This window comes from Otolemur garnettii, unplaced genomic scaffold, assembly GCF_000181295.1.
Source record: "Otolemur garnettii isolate 467f Iridium unplaced genomic scaffold, OtoGar3 scaffold00026, whole genome shotgun sequence".
In the NCBI taxonomy this organism is placed as follows: Eukaryota; Metazoa; Chordata; class Mammalia; order Primates; family Galagidae; genus Otolemur; species Otolemur garnettii.
This window is the reverse complement of record NW_003852421.1, coordinates 17,521,292-17,535,778: the sequence shown is the minus strand read 5'-3', so window position 1 is coordinate 17,535,778 and position 14,487 is coordinate 17,521,292.

Below are 14,487 nucleotides of genomic sequence, written 5' to 3'. Positions count from 1 at the left end.
TTGTTGTTTGGCGGGCCCAGGCTGGGGATTTGAACCCACCACCTTAGGTGTATGTGGCTGGTGCCTTAGCCGCTTGAGCCACAGGCGCCGAGCAAATCTTTCTATTTTCAAGTCACCAGCTCTTTTCCTTCTTCTTCATCCCCCAAATAAACTAGTTGCCTCATTTCTTTGAAGCGGATTATAATATCCAAAGCTTTGTAACATCCTCCAGACTCACAGGAGCCCTGCAGAATGGTTATCTTACTTTCCACAGAAGGAAAAATATGCACCTGTCCAATCTCTCCCCTTCAGTGCCCTAGCATAAGCTTGTTCTAGAACGTTGCAGAGGTGGCTCCCTTCCCACAAGCCTTCCACATGGGAGAAAGTGCAAAGCAAAACCGGACTCAGAGTATATTCTCTCTCGGGGAAGAGTTTCAAACCTTTCTTATAAAGTGAGCTATGAGCAAAAATAATCAGAAAAGACATCAAATGGCTGGGGCTGAGTGGCTCATGCCTGTAATTCCAACAGTCTGAGAGGCTGAGGCAGGAGATTCTTTAAGCTCAGGAGTTCAAGACTAGCCTAAGCAAAAGCAAGACCCCATCACTAGTAAAAATAAAAAAAATTAAAAAATAGCTGGATGTTGTGGCTGGCAACTGTATTCCCAGATACTTGGGAGGCGGAGGCAGGAGGATCACTTGAGCCCAGAAGTTTGAGGTGGCAATGAGCCAGGGTGACAGCATGGCAACAGCCATGGGCAACATGAGCAACATGGGTGACAGCCTAGGGCAACAGACTGAGGCTCTGTCTCAAAAAAAAAAAAAAAAAAACCAATGTCAAAGGCTCTTGACCTAACAACAAAAAGGACCCCCTCAGAGGAATCCACCACAAAGAAAATACAGTAGGCTTACCAATTTGCCCCTATTCAAAACCAAGCTAAATCTATGATTTGCACAACCAATGATCAAGGGGAAGGGAGGCCTGGCACGGTGGCTCACACCCATAATTTTAGCACTCAGGGAGGCTGAGACTCGTGGATTGATTGAGTTCAGGCATTTGAGAGCAGCCTGAGCAAGAGTGAGACCTCGTCTCTACTAAAAACAGAAAAACCGAATGATGTGGTGGGCACCTGTAGTCTTAGCTATTTGGGAGGCTGAAACAAGAGGATCCCTTGAGCGCAGATGTTTGAGGTTGCTATGAGTTATGATGCCACAGCACCCTGCCCAGAACAATAGAGTGAGACTCTGTCTCAAAAAGAAAAAAAAAGAGAGAGAGAGAGAGAAAGAAAAAAGGTAACACTTGCATTCAGAGTGTCTTGACTCACCATCAAGTATCCAAATATTTTAGCACCAACATTTTTCCAATAAAAAAGTAAGTTTCCCTATCTTCTCCATTTAAATGAATATGTATTTCAACTAAACAGTTGTCCACATTGTGCAACATAAAAAATATATGCCAGTTTTGTGCATTTGGGATATTTTTCTAATTCATATAAAAATGGAAAGCTAAAAAGCATCATGTTTAATTTATTGGAAAAAAAATATTCAGCCAAAAGTATGTTGCTTTTATAAAAACATTTTAAAGTTCTGTGTTCAAACAAGGGGCTAACAATTCTTTTCCAAGACTCTGCACCTGTGGCTCAAGCGGCTAAGGCGCCAGCCACATACACCTGAGCTGGTGAGTTCAAATCCAGCCCAGGCCCACCAAACAACAATGACGGCTGCAACCAAAGAATAGCCGGGCATTGTGGCAGGCGCCTGTAGTCCCAGCTACTTGGGAGGAGGAGGCAGGAGACTAACTTGAGCCCAGGAGTTGGAGGTTGCTGTGAGCTGTGATGCTATGGCACTCCACCCTGGGTGACAGCTTGAGGCTCTGTCTCAAAAAAAAATTATTTTCCAAAACCTAGCTGTGTATGAGTCAATACTACCAGACAATGATTTTCTTTAAAAATTAACAATAAAAGAGGCTTAATCAACACCACACCAGCCTCAAAATTTTCTCCCTGAGTCTGTCAGGAGCTTGTCAAGTGTTATTGAAGTTATTAATCCTTCCCCTGATAAGTGTTTTTCCACAAGTGATTAAAGAGCCAACTGTAAGTAAACCAACTGTAAGTCCCCAAGAATTGACCACAGGTCACCTGCTCTTTGTCACGAAGATCATCTTACTTAGGATTAGAATCAACAACTACTAGTGAAAGGTCTTTCAGTTAGGCAAAAATTCTTAGGAAGTACCAGAGGAAATCTTATACTCTAAAAACAACAAAAAAAAAACCCAAATAAGTATTTGACCAAGTGTAGGTGAGCTCTAGTGGGATAAGCTAAGAAGTTTTAGCTAAATATCTCTATCCATTTCTTATTATTTGTCTCACCCTTACCCAAAGCAAGGTACACAAACAATGGCTAAAAACATTTTGCAACCATAAATTTTACGTGCCAAAAATTCAGGAAATCAGAAAAGAGCAGAGAGGCGGATAGGCCTTATGCTGAATGAACAGTCTGGATACATCCATAAGCATTTCTCAACCATGATCACCTTTCCCAGCTAAAGAAGAGATCATGGCTTAATATTGATACATATTTAATAGAAAAGCATTAATAGAGTCTCCAGATTCAGTTCAATACTTTAGAAAAGTTAACGAAGGGCAAAGTAAGTTTTCCATGGTCTACTTACCTGGGCGTCTCTCACAGCCCCACTGGGCAGCAGCTACGAGAAAGAGCCGGTGTTGAACTGGTTTAAACAAAATGTCGATTATCTCACTCTCATTAAATAATCACAGCAACTTCTTGCCACAGTGAGAAGCTGCCTTTGGGGGGTAAATATTTAAAAAGAAGACTAGGGTGGTGCCTGTGGCTCAAAGGAGTAGGGTGCTGGCCCCGTATGCTGGAGGTGGAGGGTTCAAACCCAGTCCCAGCCAAAAACTGCAAAAAAATAAAAATAAAAAAGTAAAAATTATGGCTCGGCACCTATAGCTCAACCGGCTAAGGCGCCAGCCACGTACACCTAAGGTGGCGGGTTCAAATCCCCAGCCCGGACCCGCCAAACAACAATGACAGCTGCAACCAAAAAAAATAGCTGGGTGTTGTGGCGGGCGCCTGTGGTCCCAGCTACTTGGGAGGCGGAGGCAGGAGACTCGCTTGAGCCCAGGAGTTGGAGGTTGCTGTGAGCTGTGATGCCACGGCACTCTGCCCAGGGGGACAGCTTGAGGCTCTGTCTCAAAAAAAAAAAAAAAAAAAAAGGTAAAAATTAAAAAAAAAGAAGACTAGCAATCTATAAGGAAGAAATCACCCTTTTCTTTCTTTTTCTTTCTTCTTCTTCTTTTTTTTAGTTTTGTGTGCAAAAGAAAATACTACTAAGAACTAATTACAACTAACAATGAATACTCAATGTTCCAGAGTTAAGACCTGGGCGAATGTTATCTCTACTCTTTCAGACAAATATTATCCTCATTTTACAGAAGAGGAGACGGAGGCTTAAGTTAGGGTAAGTAACTTGCCCCACAATGACACAAGAGAAACTGTGGATCTCAGAGCAATGGAAATTTTGCCTCAGCCCCTGAAACTTAGAGGGCATTATATTTTTTTACACAATCTCAAAATGATACCTTTTTTATAGTATGTCATTTTTGTTTTAGTTGATAGGACAACACATGGATCGTACTCAATCGCTTATAAAATCTGAGTTCTACATCTAGTTAGGAAATATAGTTACTTAAAATAGAAGCCTCCAGATGGCATAAATGTGGGCTGTCCAATACGGTAGCCACTAGCCAAATGTGGCTTTTGAGTATCTGAAATAAGGCCAGGCCAAATTGAGATGTACTGTAAGTGTAAAATATACATAGTATAAAGCACATACATTAATATATATTATTCTGATAAAGATACATTTACTTTGATTATATATTGAAATTATATTGAGTTAAATAAAATATAGTACTAAAAATAATTTCACCTGTTTCTTTTTCTTTTTTTTTTAAGAGACAGAGTCTCACTTTGTCACCCTTGGTAGAGTGCTGTGGCAACACAGCTCACAGCAACCTCCAGCTCTTGGGCTTAGGTGATTTTCTTGCCTCAGCCTTCTGAGTAGCTGGGACTACAGGTGCCCGCAGCAACGCCCGGGCTGTTTTCTTGTTGCAGTTTGGCCGGGGCTGGGTTTGAACCCACCACCATCCATATATGGGGCCGGTGCCCTGCTCACTGAGCCACAGGTGTCGCCCACTTTTTCCTTTATTTATTGATTTATTTATTTTGGAGATAGAACCTAAACAAAATCCTTTTTTTAATGCAGCTAGTAGAAAACTTAAAATTATACATTTAGCTGACATTGGTGTTACATATTATAGCTGTCTTGAACAGCACTGAATAAATGTTCAGAAACAGTTTCCATGTACCTGAAGGTGAGCTACTAGGTAGATGTATGAGCTTAGGATACCCAGATTTCTAGTTAAGGCTTTGCTGACATCAAAACTTATATTTTAATCATTCAATCATAAAATCATTCAGTCAATAAATAACTATTTATTGAGCAACAGCTATGTCGTAGGCAAAAATGTCTGGTACATGGGCCCTTCTCTAGAGAGTTTCATAAGGAATATTTTACAAAATGCTGAAATGACACCACTCAATATTTCAGTAATAAGGCTATAGTTCCTAGTAGTAAAAAGTGAATGGCACAGGGGCATACTTTAAATATGGCAGACGGAGAGAAACCCATGGTGCTAACAGTGATCCAAGGATTTCATTAATGGAGCATGTGAGGTGGGTTGACTGACAGCTAAAAGATGGAATGTCAATTTCAACCTTAATCCCATTACAAAGTCATAAATTCAACTCAATGGGGGTGGGGGGTCCTTTCAAATTGAATCCTCACTTACCTTCCTAGCCAACATGGAGATTAAGTGTGATTTTACGTTAGCTAGAGTACTGCAAATACCTGCTAGACTTTCTCACTAAAAACAATGAAGGAGATTAAATCTTGCAAACTCTAGAAGTATATTAATATTTCCATGTGGCATCAGGCAATAATATAAAAAATAAATCTCACAGTAAACCTGTAAAAAAAAAAACCCTACCTATTTCTATAACAACAAAAACAAAATCATCAGTACGTTAACCACAGTGTTGCATGGTGTGTGACTTCCCTTTCCTTTGTCATTAGTTTAATAACATTGGTAAAATGTGCTAGCAATTTAGTTAAATTCCTACTTGGCTTTGCAATGTAACTGAGCTTCCTAGATGAATGGTTTAGAGAATTTGTATCCCACAGGAGAAAAACAATGCCTGCAAGAAATGCCATAATATTGGAAAGAATAATTTTTACCATCAGACCAGGTCTACTGAGCCAAAAATTCTAGCTACTTTTCTGTGGCATCCTTCTATGTAAAAACAAACTGTTCATATTCCCCATCCAAAGAACATGATCCCACAGTTCCCATTCAGCTGAAGTCCCAGTAAATACACTAAGGCCTTTGGTTGAGCTAAGAACCAAGTTCATAGTGAGTTTCAAAATTACATTTCACGGAAGATTTGAGCAGAAGACATTTTGTGTTTGATCCAGAAATCCCAGAACACTGACGTTTAGAAACTGTCAGTGCAAAGCAGATAAAGTCAGCACCAAGGTAGTATCTAATTAAGACATCAAACCACTGTCTCAAAAATGACTTGCTTTTCTTGTTCTGCTAGATGAGGTTTTCTTGGTGGTGTTATTAATATTCCAGCACAGCAAAGGAATTGCTATGTTAAAATATGGTGTAAATCCAAGCTTCAAAATGCAATAAACTCATAAGGGACTAAGCCTCTAGGGCATTAATTTCTTCTTCGCAAATGAATGCTCAGATCTTGCTGGTCTCACTTCTCTTCCAATAAAATTTTAAATACAAATCTTTAGGCTCTGAATTTCTGAACCAGTGAAGAAGTTGAATCAAGCACTTGGGTATTTGCCCGTTAGGTGCAAACGCTTACATATTAAGAAGCAGCCAAGTACAGAGAAGACACAGCTCTGCCCCTCATTAAGTTTACAACTGTATTAGTTCCCTAGGGCAGCTGTGACAAATTACCACGAACTGTGGCTTAAAACTACAGAAATTTCTACTGTCTGTCTGGCCACCATTCCTTGGAAGGCTCAGAGGGAGAATCTCTGTTCCTTGCCTCTTCTAGCTTGCGGTGGACACTGGCATTCCTTGGCTTGTGGCCACATCACTCTAATCTGTGCCTCTGTCTTCACATCTGCCCTGTGGGAATGATCTGTCTCTCTAAAGTCACTTATGATTGGATTTAGAGTCGACCTAGATAACCCAGGATAACCTCTCCAAATCAAGATCATTAACTTCATCACAACTGCAAAGACTATTTTCCTAGACAGCAGCGGTTCTCAACCTACGAGTGGCAACCCCTTTGGAGGTCGAACAACCCTTTCACAAGGATCACCTAAGACCATCCTGCATATCAGATATTTACATTACGATTCATAACAGTAGCAAAATTGCAGTTATAAAGTAATTTTATGATTGGGGGTCACCACACCCTGAGGAACTGTATTAAAGGGTCACAGCATTAGGAAGGTTGAGAACCACTGCTTACAGTAACATTTACAGGTTCCAGATATTAGAAGCTGACCTTTTGGAGAGGTATTACGCAGCCCACAGCTCCTTAGCCTCTACGGAGAGTCGAGGCTTCCAAACATGAAACTGAAATAACTAAGCCAAGCCAAGCAGCATATATGTAGGTGCTAGTGGACAGTATCAAAATTCCTTCTGCTTGACCCCAGAGAATGGTACAAACAGAAATGGCCCTTCTCGGACCCGAGGAGGCTCTGTGTGCCTTCTCTCAGATATTCTCAAATGTTTCAGTGAGCTTCTGGAGGAACCATCTCAGCCCTACAGAATTCATCATTCTGGCTGCTTTTAACAATCTCTTGCTTATATCATCTTTTTACTAAAACTCCTTCCCACTCATACTCCATTGTGAATCTGTCCAGTTTTGCTGTTGTTGTTGATGGGTTTTTGTTACTGTTGATGTTTATTTCGGGGCCACTTTACATAGCTATGTGAAGCAAAAACCCTTTAAGACCTGAGAGCCAATGCAGCACTTGTGGCTCAGTGAATAGGGTACTGGCCCCATATACCGAGGGTGGGGAGTTCAAACCCAGCCCCCGCCAAACTGCAACAAAAAAATAGCCACGAGTTGTAGCGGGAGCCTATAGTCCCAGCTGCTCAGGAAACAAAGGCAAGAGAATGGCCTAAGCCCAGGAGTTGGAGGTTGCTGTGAGCTGTGACACCATAGCACTCTACCAAGGGCGATAAAGTGAGACTGTCTCTACTAAAAAAAAAAAGACCTGAGAGACACAGAAAGGTTTCTGCTACCCAAAATAATTCCACTACAGGACATGTCATACTGCCTAAAATTCCTCACCTTTTTTCTTCGGACTAAAGCCCACAATTTAAATTCAAATATTATTTAATAGGAGCTTGAACATTAAATCATGAAGTTACTGTGTATTTGGGAAAGCACCTTCAGAGTCATTGTTTCCAAAATATACCTTTGTTAAAGATTAGTCCTGCTGAGTTTTGTTAATAAGTGTTCTGTGGATTTTAAAAAACAAAAGCATATTAATCTATAATTTTTTAAAAAGGCAAATAAAATAAAAATAGAGGGGACCATGATTCCATATTCAAGAATTCTTTTTTTTTTTTACAAACAAGAGTCTCACTCTGTTGCCCCAGGCTACAGTGGTAGCATCAGCCTAGCTCACAGCAACCTCAAACTCCTGAGTTCAAGTAATCCCCCTACCCCAGCCTCCAAGTACCTAATACTACAGCAGCCTGACACAACACCCAGCTAGTTTTTCTATTTTTAGTAGAGATGGGGCCTCACTCTTGCTCAGGCTGGTCTCAATCTCCTGAAATGAAGTGATCTTCCAGCCTTGGCCTCCCAGAGTGCTAGGATTACAGGCGTGAGCCACCATGCCCAGGCTCAAGAAGTTTTGGGGGGGTTTTAAGTTAAAGTTTAACTACCCGACATGTCAGGGACTGCTCTAAAGTACCTCCTGGTGAACTTCTGAAAGGGATATATGCATATATGGTCCACAGAGTTCCCCACGCTAATTTATACACTAAAGCTTCTTCCTCTTAAGCTACATGAGGGCTGGAACCATGCCCAGGTTTGTGCAAATCTGTATTCTCAGCATGTAGTCCAGTCCTAACACATATTAGGTATTCAATGATACTGAAGGAGTGGATGGATGCTGGAGGGAAAGATGGATGGATGGATGGATGGATGGATGGATGAATGGAAGGAAGCAATAGCACCTCCAGAGACACAACTGCCCTGGGATGACTAAGAAAAGAAACGAGGACAAAGGCTAGGAGAGAATGAGGCAGAGGGAAATGGGACTGAGTGGTTAGGAACCCTAGTCAGTAGCAGTCAAATTTCCCCTTTGTGATGATTTTACTCAAGGCCTATTCTAATCAGTTAGTTGATCCTAGAGAATATTACAGATCCTTTATGCTTACTCTTTGTTGGAGAGGCAACAAGGCAGTGTTTGGAGTCAGACACACCTGAGTTCAGCTCCCACTCTACCATTAACAGCTTCCATTTCCTCATATGAGAAATGAAGATAACAATGCCCAGTTTACGGGGCTGTTGACAGGTTTAGAGATTACTTCCCTACAGACTAGCATACAGGAACCTCTGACAAGCTGCTTTTATTATAGATGTTATCTCCCAAGAGTTTTGCAAAGTGCTTTACATAAGCATGTCACTTAGAAATATTACTTAATTGATGTATTCCCATAACTAATAGTTTCTTTCCTCCTTCCTTCCCTTTCTTCCTTCTTTCCTTTCATCCTCCCTTATCAACTAGATAAAATACAGTCACATAGTACAAAATGCAAAAGATACACAAGAGTATGCCATGAAAATTCTCCCTCCTTCCATTAAGCCCAGGTATCCGGTTCCCATTCAATTTTACTAGCAACAGGGTTTCACTCAACAGCTGCTTGTAAATTAGGCTCAAAATAAAACATTGCTTGTTCTGCATTTGAGCAGCTCAAAACCAAATGTCCTACTATCATTCACTCACTCCAGGTCTCCCAGCAGGGCTAACCTGCTTCAGTTAGTTTGTTATGATCTCTTATGTGGTTCATCAAATAGTTTACTTAATAAAGAGCCACTACATATATTATTCATCCATCAGGTTATCAAAGAATAGGAACACTAAGATACAGCTGATATAAAACAGTACTCAGCATAGCTGACTACTCTTTAGATGATTGAGAGGCTCTGCTCTGTTTCATTAGACTTCAGGGATGTCACTTACAGCATTCAAATCAATGCAATGCCCTGGAGAAGTGATAACAAATGGAGAGAAGGAGGTATGTTTTGGAAATACGTTTTTTTTAACAACATGCTAAGATTCAAGATTATTTCATAAGAAGAGAAGGAAGCCTGAGACCACCGGGGTTGGCTGGACCACATTGAAATTGGCCAGCCCAGAAGACTGTCATCTAAATGAGAACAAAAGAGAAGAAGCAGTATAGTATCATCACGGGAGGGTCAGGCAGAGTTGAGGCCTAGGATCAATAAAAGGCAAGATGTGGGAAGAGAAAGTACAATTTGCATAACTAAATTAGACTCAGTAGGTAAATGGTAACCTAAATTGATGTAGAGACAAGAGTCAGAAAATAAGATGGAGCCACCAAGTGTTGGCGACAACTGATGCTGGGATGCTAAGCCCATTTTCTGGGCACCTGGGACAAACTATGTTCCACAACTGATCTGCCTAACAAGACAAGTTAGCCAAAGCCATCCTTGGTCTCTGAAGCCTAAGCACACACAAACTCTTGGAGCAGCGAAGGCCAAATCAGAGCAGCAATGTAGTGTTAGGATAATGATAATATGATACTTATGATGCGCTTGTTAGTTTGCTTGCTTCTTAAAGACACTCTTACAGCCATGTGCCCAGACACTTGTGCAATATATTAAGGTATAGCAGTTTAATCATTACAGCAAAGTGAGAATTTTCAATTTGGCTAAAGAGTCAGGCAGCAATCAGCACAAATTTTATGAAGAAACACATTCCATGAACTTTCACCCAAATTCCCACACTGAGACAAATGTTCTAAATTTATTACCACAGTACCAAGATTTATTTATCCTTAAGACAGCATGACAGTTAAGTGAATGCTGTCTGTTCTTTGAACTAAATCTGCAAAAAATAAAAGCTAAAAACATATGCTGGTAATTTTGGTTGCATTATTATGTCTTTTATTCTAATTGTTGAAACCAAATATAGTAGATGGTGTTTCAGCAGGGCTGACACATAAGGAATCATGCCAACTCCTAATGGGCTCTCCATTCTACACCAATCGGCCATTAGGAACTAGCAACCTGGCTATGCATATAATGTAGTGTGATATTTTTTCCATAAGGAGGGAGCAGATGGGAAGGGACAACCTTCTAGAGTATCAATTTGTGATGGGGCTAAATATAATGGGAAGTGGACACAGAGGGGTCACCACAGAAAGCCTGAAAACAAAGAACTTTTCACTTTTTGGTGTTTTGAGTTTTTATGCTTCTTTCTTCCATACCTTATTTACATCCCAAAGAAAGAATATGAAAGGGTCTCAATGCGCATTCTAATAGCCTAGCCAAGCTCATTCCCAGTGATATACAGGGTTCACTCTTCAAACCAAACAGAAGCTATGCAGGAGCAGGTCCAGACCAACATGAACCTCATGAACAAATGAGGCACCTGCATGAAGACTATAGAACTTCTGGTACAGAACACTGAGGAAGATTCAAGTTCTCATCTTCTTTCAAAGCCAGTGTTAAAAAACAAGAGCTTAAGAAAGCTCCCAACTACAAGAAACCCACACCATCGGAAGGTAGGCTGAGTTCCAGCAGGGAATGCCCAGGTCCAAGGGAAAGGAAGCAGAGCACATGCAGGCTGGCCCAGTCCTGCTCCAGACTTTCAGAGACAAGGTCCTTTCCCCCTGTTGGAATGGGAAGACCCCAAAGGGGAGCAGGAACTAATCTGGGGATGAGGGAAGGCAAACATGAACCAGGTCACTTAGGCCTGCTGCTGGCCTGGCCAAGACCTGCCCAAAGAGCAAGGAATTTCCAGAACCTCATCACCGTTCAGCTGCTCACCAAAGTAGACAGGCAGAAGAGAAACTAGAGCTACAAAGAAAGACCACATCACTGCACAAAGTCCCTTTTCTCTTAAGTACAGAGGGAGAGAGACAATCCTAAGCTAAGGGATAAAAGCAAGGTGTGAGCTGCAGGGAAGTCTTCAATTCAGAGGTTTCAATTCAGGAACTGTGACCCTGAGCAAAGCTCTTACTTGGACATCTGCCTTGAAGAAGAAAGGAAATGAATGGATGATTCAAGAATCCTTTTTCTTTTGCTGCAGAATGGAGATTCTATGAACGTTGTTACACATCACAACATCGGGGAGTTCCCTACAAACAATGATGTCATCCCATTAAAACCTAACAAGTAAAACCCTTGAATATAAACGAGTTTCACCATCATGGCAACTTCTCAACAACTGCTTGTAACACGCTCTCTCTCTCTGGAATCTACAATCACCAGAAGAGTAGGCCCTCCTCTTTTTTTTTTTTTTTTTTTGGCCGGGGCTGGGTTTGAACCCGCCACCTCCGACATATGGGTCCAGTGACTTACTCTTTAAGCCACACGCGCCGCCAGGCCCTCCTCTTTTTAAACCCAGTTAAATGTTTGGGTCTCAAAACATCTTCACAGTATTTGCAGAATCACTTCATAGGATAAATAAGAGCTCTCAAGGGGACATTTTTTTCTGTACCGATTTATATTGCTGGTCCCTAATTTCTAATATGAATCAACAGATTTACACTACGCTAGTTACTAGTCTGATTACTTTAACTGGACATTTCTCTCGACCCCAATTTCTTCACCTATAAAAAGAGAATGTTACTAACACCAACTCAAGGGATTGAACGAGGATTAGTCTTAATGGCATGTATAAGGCATTCTTGCACAAATACTTGAGGTTTCTGTAATGGTCATTACTTCTCTGAAAAATAGAACAATGAACTATACATTTTAAGATGAATGCCTCATTCCTACAAAGACCACTAGTTAAGCAACTGAAATTTCTCTTTTTGGCTTTCTCCATCTCTAACATGAAATTACCTTCAATGGGAGAACTATTGGAGTTGCTTGGATTAAAAAAACTCACTATATAATTCAAAAAACTAGGATTAGAACTACAGTTACAACATGCTAAGTACCATAGGCTATATTAGTACCTATTCTAAGACTGGAAAAAAAAAAAAACAGAAATAACCTCCTAGGTCAGCAGTTCTTAACTTGTGGGTCACAATCCTCTTAACAATGAAAATACATCACAGCATTAGGAAGGTTGATAACCACTGCCCTAGGTTTAAGAGGAATGTCACAGAAATCTATTGCAAGCACCATTTCCCCCTACAATGACGTGAAGCTACCCCTAAATTATCAGAACTATTTATGGATGCATTCTAGATATAAAAATGTTTGCTTCAGATTTTCAAGAACTTCCAAGAGTGAATCATTTAAGGCTATCTCATTTCACTGATTATAAATGTGTTGACCACATGTTCTGGGTCTTCCCACAAAGCATCAACACCCTTCACAAATGGTGGATTTACCTACCCTTGTGTATGTTATACCTCAAAATAAAAATTTTTTAATTTTTTTAAGAGACATAGTCTCACTCTTGCTCAGTCTGGTCTCGAACTCCTGACTCAAGGGATCCTCCCTGCTTGCCTTCCCAGAGTGCTAGAATGACAAGTGTGAGATATTGCACCTGGCCATGTTTTTAGAAAACTAAGGTAGGACTATGAAGAGATTTTTTTTTTTTAAACCCAAGCCCAAATAATTTTTCTCAAGTTGCTGCCAAGTTACCCAACCCTTAACTTCATCTAAATATCTTTGTTTCTTTTTTTCTTTTGTTAGAGATGAAGTCTTGCTTTGTTGCCCAGACTAGAATACAGTGACACAATCTGGCACAATCATAGCTCACTATAGCCTCAAACCCCTAGGCTCAAGCAATCCTCCCATCTCAGCCTCCAGTGTAGCTGAGACAACAGGTGCACACCACCATGCCAGGGTAATTTTTTCCACTTTTTAGAGATGGGGTCTTACTATGTTGCTCAGACTGGTCTCAAACTCTTGGGCTGAAACAATCCTTCCACCTTAGCCTCCTAAGGCCCTGGGATTACAGGTGTGAGCCACTAAATATCTTTGCATATCTAAACCATGGATTTGATGGCTATTAATTTACACCTAACCAAGATTATGAAAAAGTTTACTGGGATGCCAGAAAGTTACATGTTGCCTCACACAAAAGGAATGCTAAGGCTTGGCAATTGCCCCTGGAGTCACTGTGCTTGTTTTCCCATTAGTTTGGATATATAAACATTCAGCAATTGTTACTGTGATAAGCAGGGAATACCTAAATTACCTGAGTTCCAATGGAATGGACTGTTTCTGTTCAAGTTTGTGGTTAACTGTTTAAATCATGGTTGTTATATACACACAGCACCTTGACTCTGTTTTGTATGTTTAAAGCAAAAATATACATTCTTACCCTGACATGTGGACATGAGGACAACTCCGCAGGGTACCTACCACCTACTTCAATTCTGTTCTGACACTGAGCACTGAGCAGCAGGCAAAGCCCCTCCCCAGCCCAGGGCGTGAGTTGATCAGTCTGAGCTCTCTCCGCACGTCCCCTGGCCAGACACTATTGTTTGTCACGGACTAGGGCAGTCAACCTAGGAAGTCTTCCTGTGGACTTCTATGAATGTTCTCCTCACTCTTATAAAGATATGTAAAAGGGGACATGTGCGGTGGCTCACAACTCTAATCCCAGCACTCTGGAAAGCCAAGTGGAAGGACTACTTGATGTCAGGAGTTCAAGACCAGCCTGAGTAAGAGTGAAACCCCATCCCTACTAAAATCAGAAAAATTAGCCAGGCTTTGTGATAGGTACCTGTAGTCCCAGCTACTCGGGAGGCTGAGGCAGGTGGATCATGTTAGCCCAGGAATTTGACGTTATAGTGAACTATGAGGACACCACTGCACTCTAGCCTGGGTGACAGAATAAGACCCTGTCTCAAAAAAAAAAAAAAGCTACATAGATACATTAAAGACCAGGATGGGGAAAAGCTGTAACCTTCATACCTTGCCAGTAAAAACCTCAAACCTATAATACAGTATCACTGCTTTGGAAAATAGTTTGGCAGTTTCTTAAAAAGTTGAATATAAATTGCCATATGATATAGCAATTCAACTACTAGGTATCTACCTAAGAGAAATGAACACATATGTTCTCCACACAAAGACTTGTGAACAAATGTTCAGAGCGCTATTGCCCATGATAATAACTAAAGCAAATGGCGACAAGGCATATCCATCATTTGGTGAACAAGTGTGGGATGTCCACACAGTGGGACACCACTCAACAATGAAAATGGACACCCACAACAC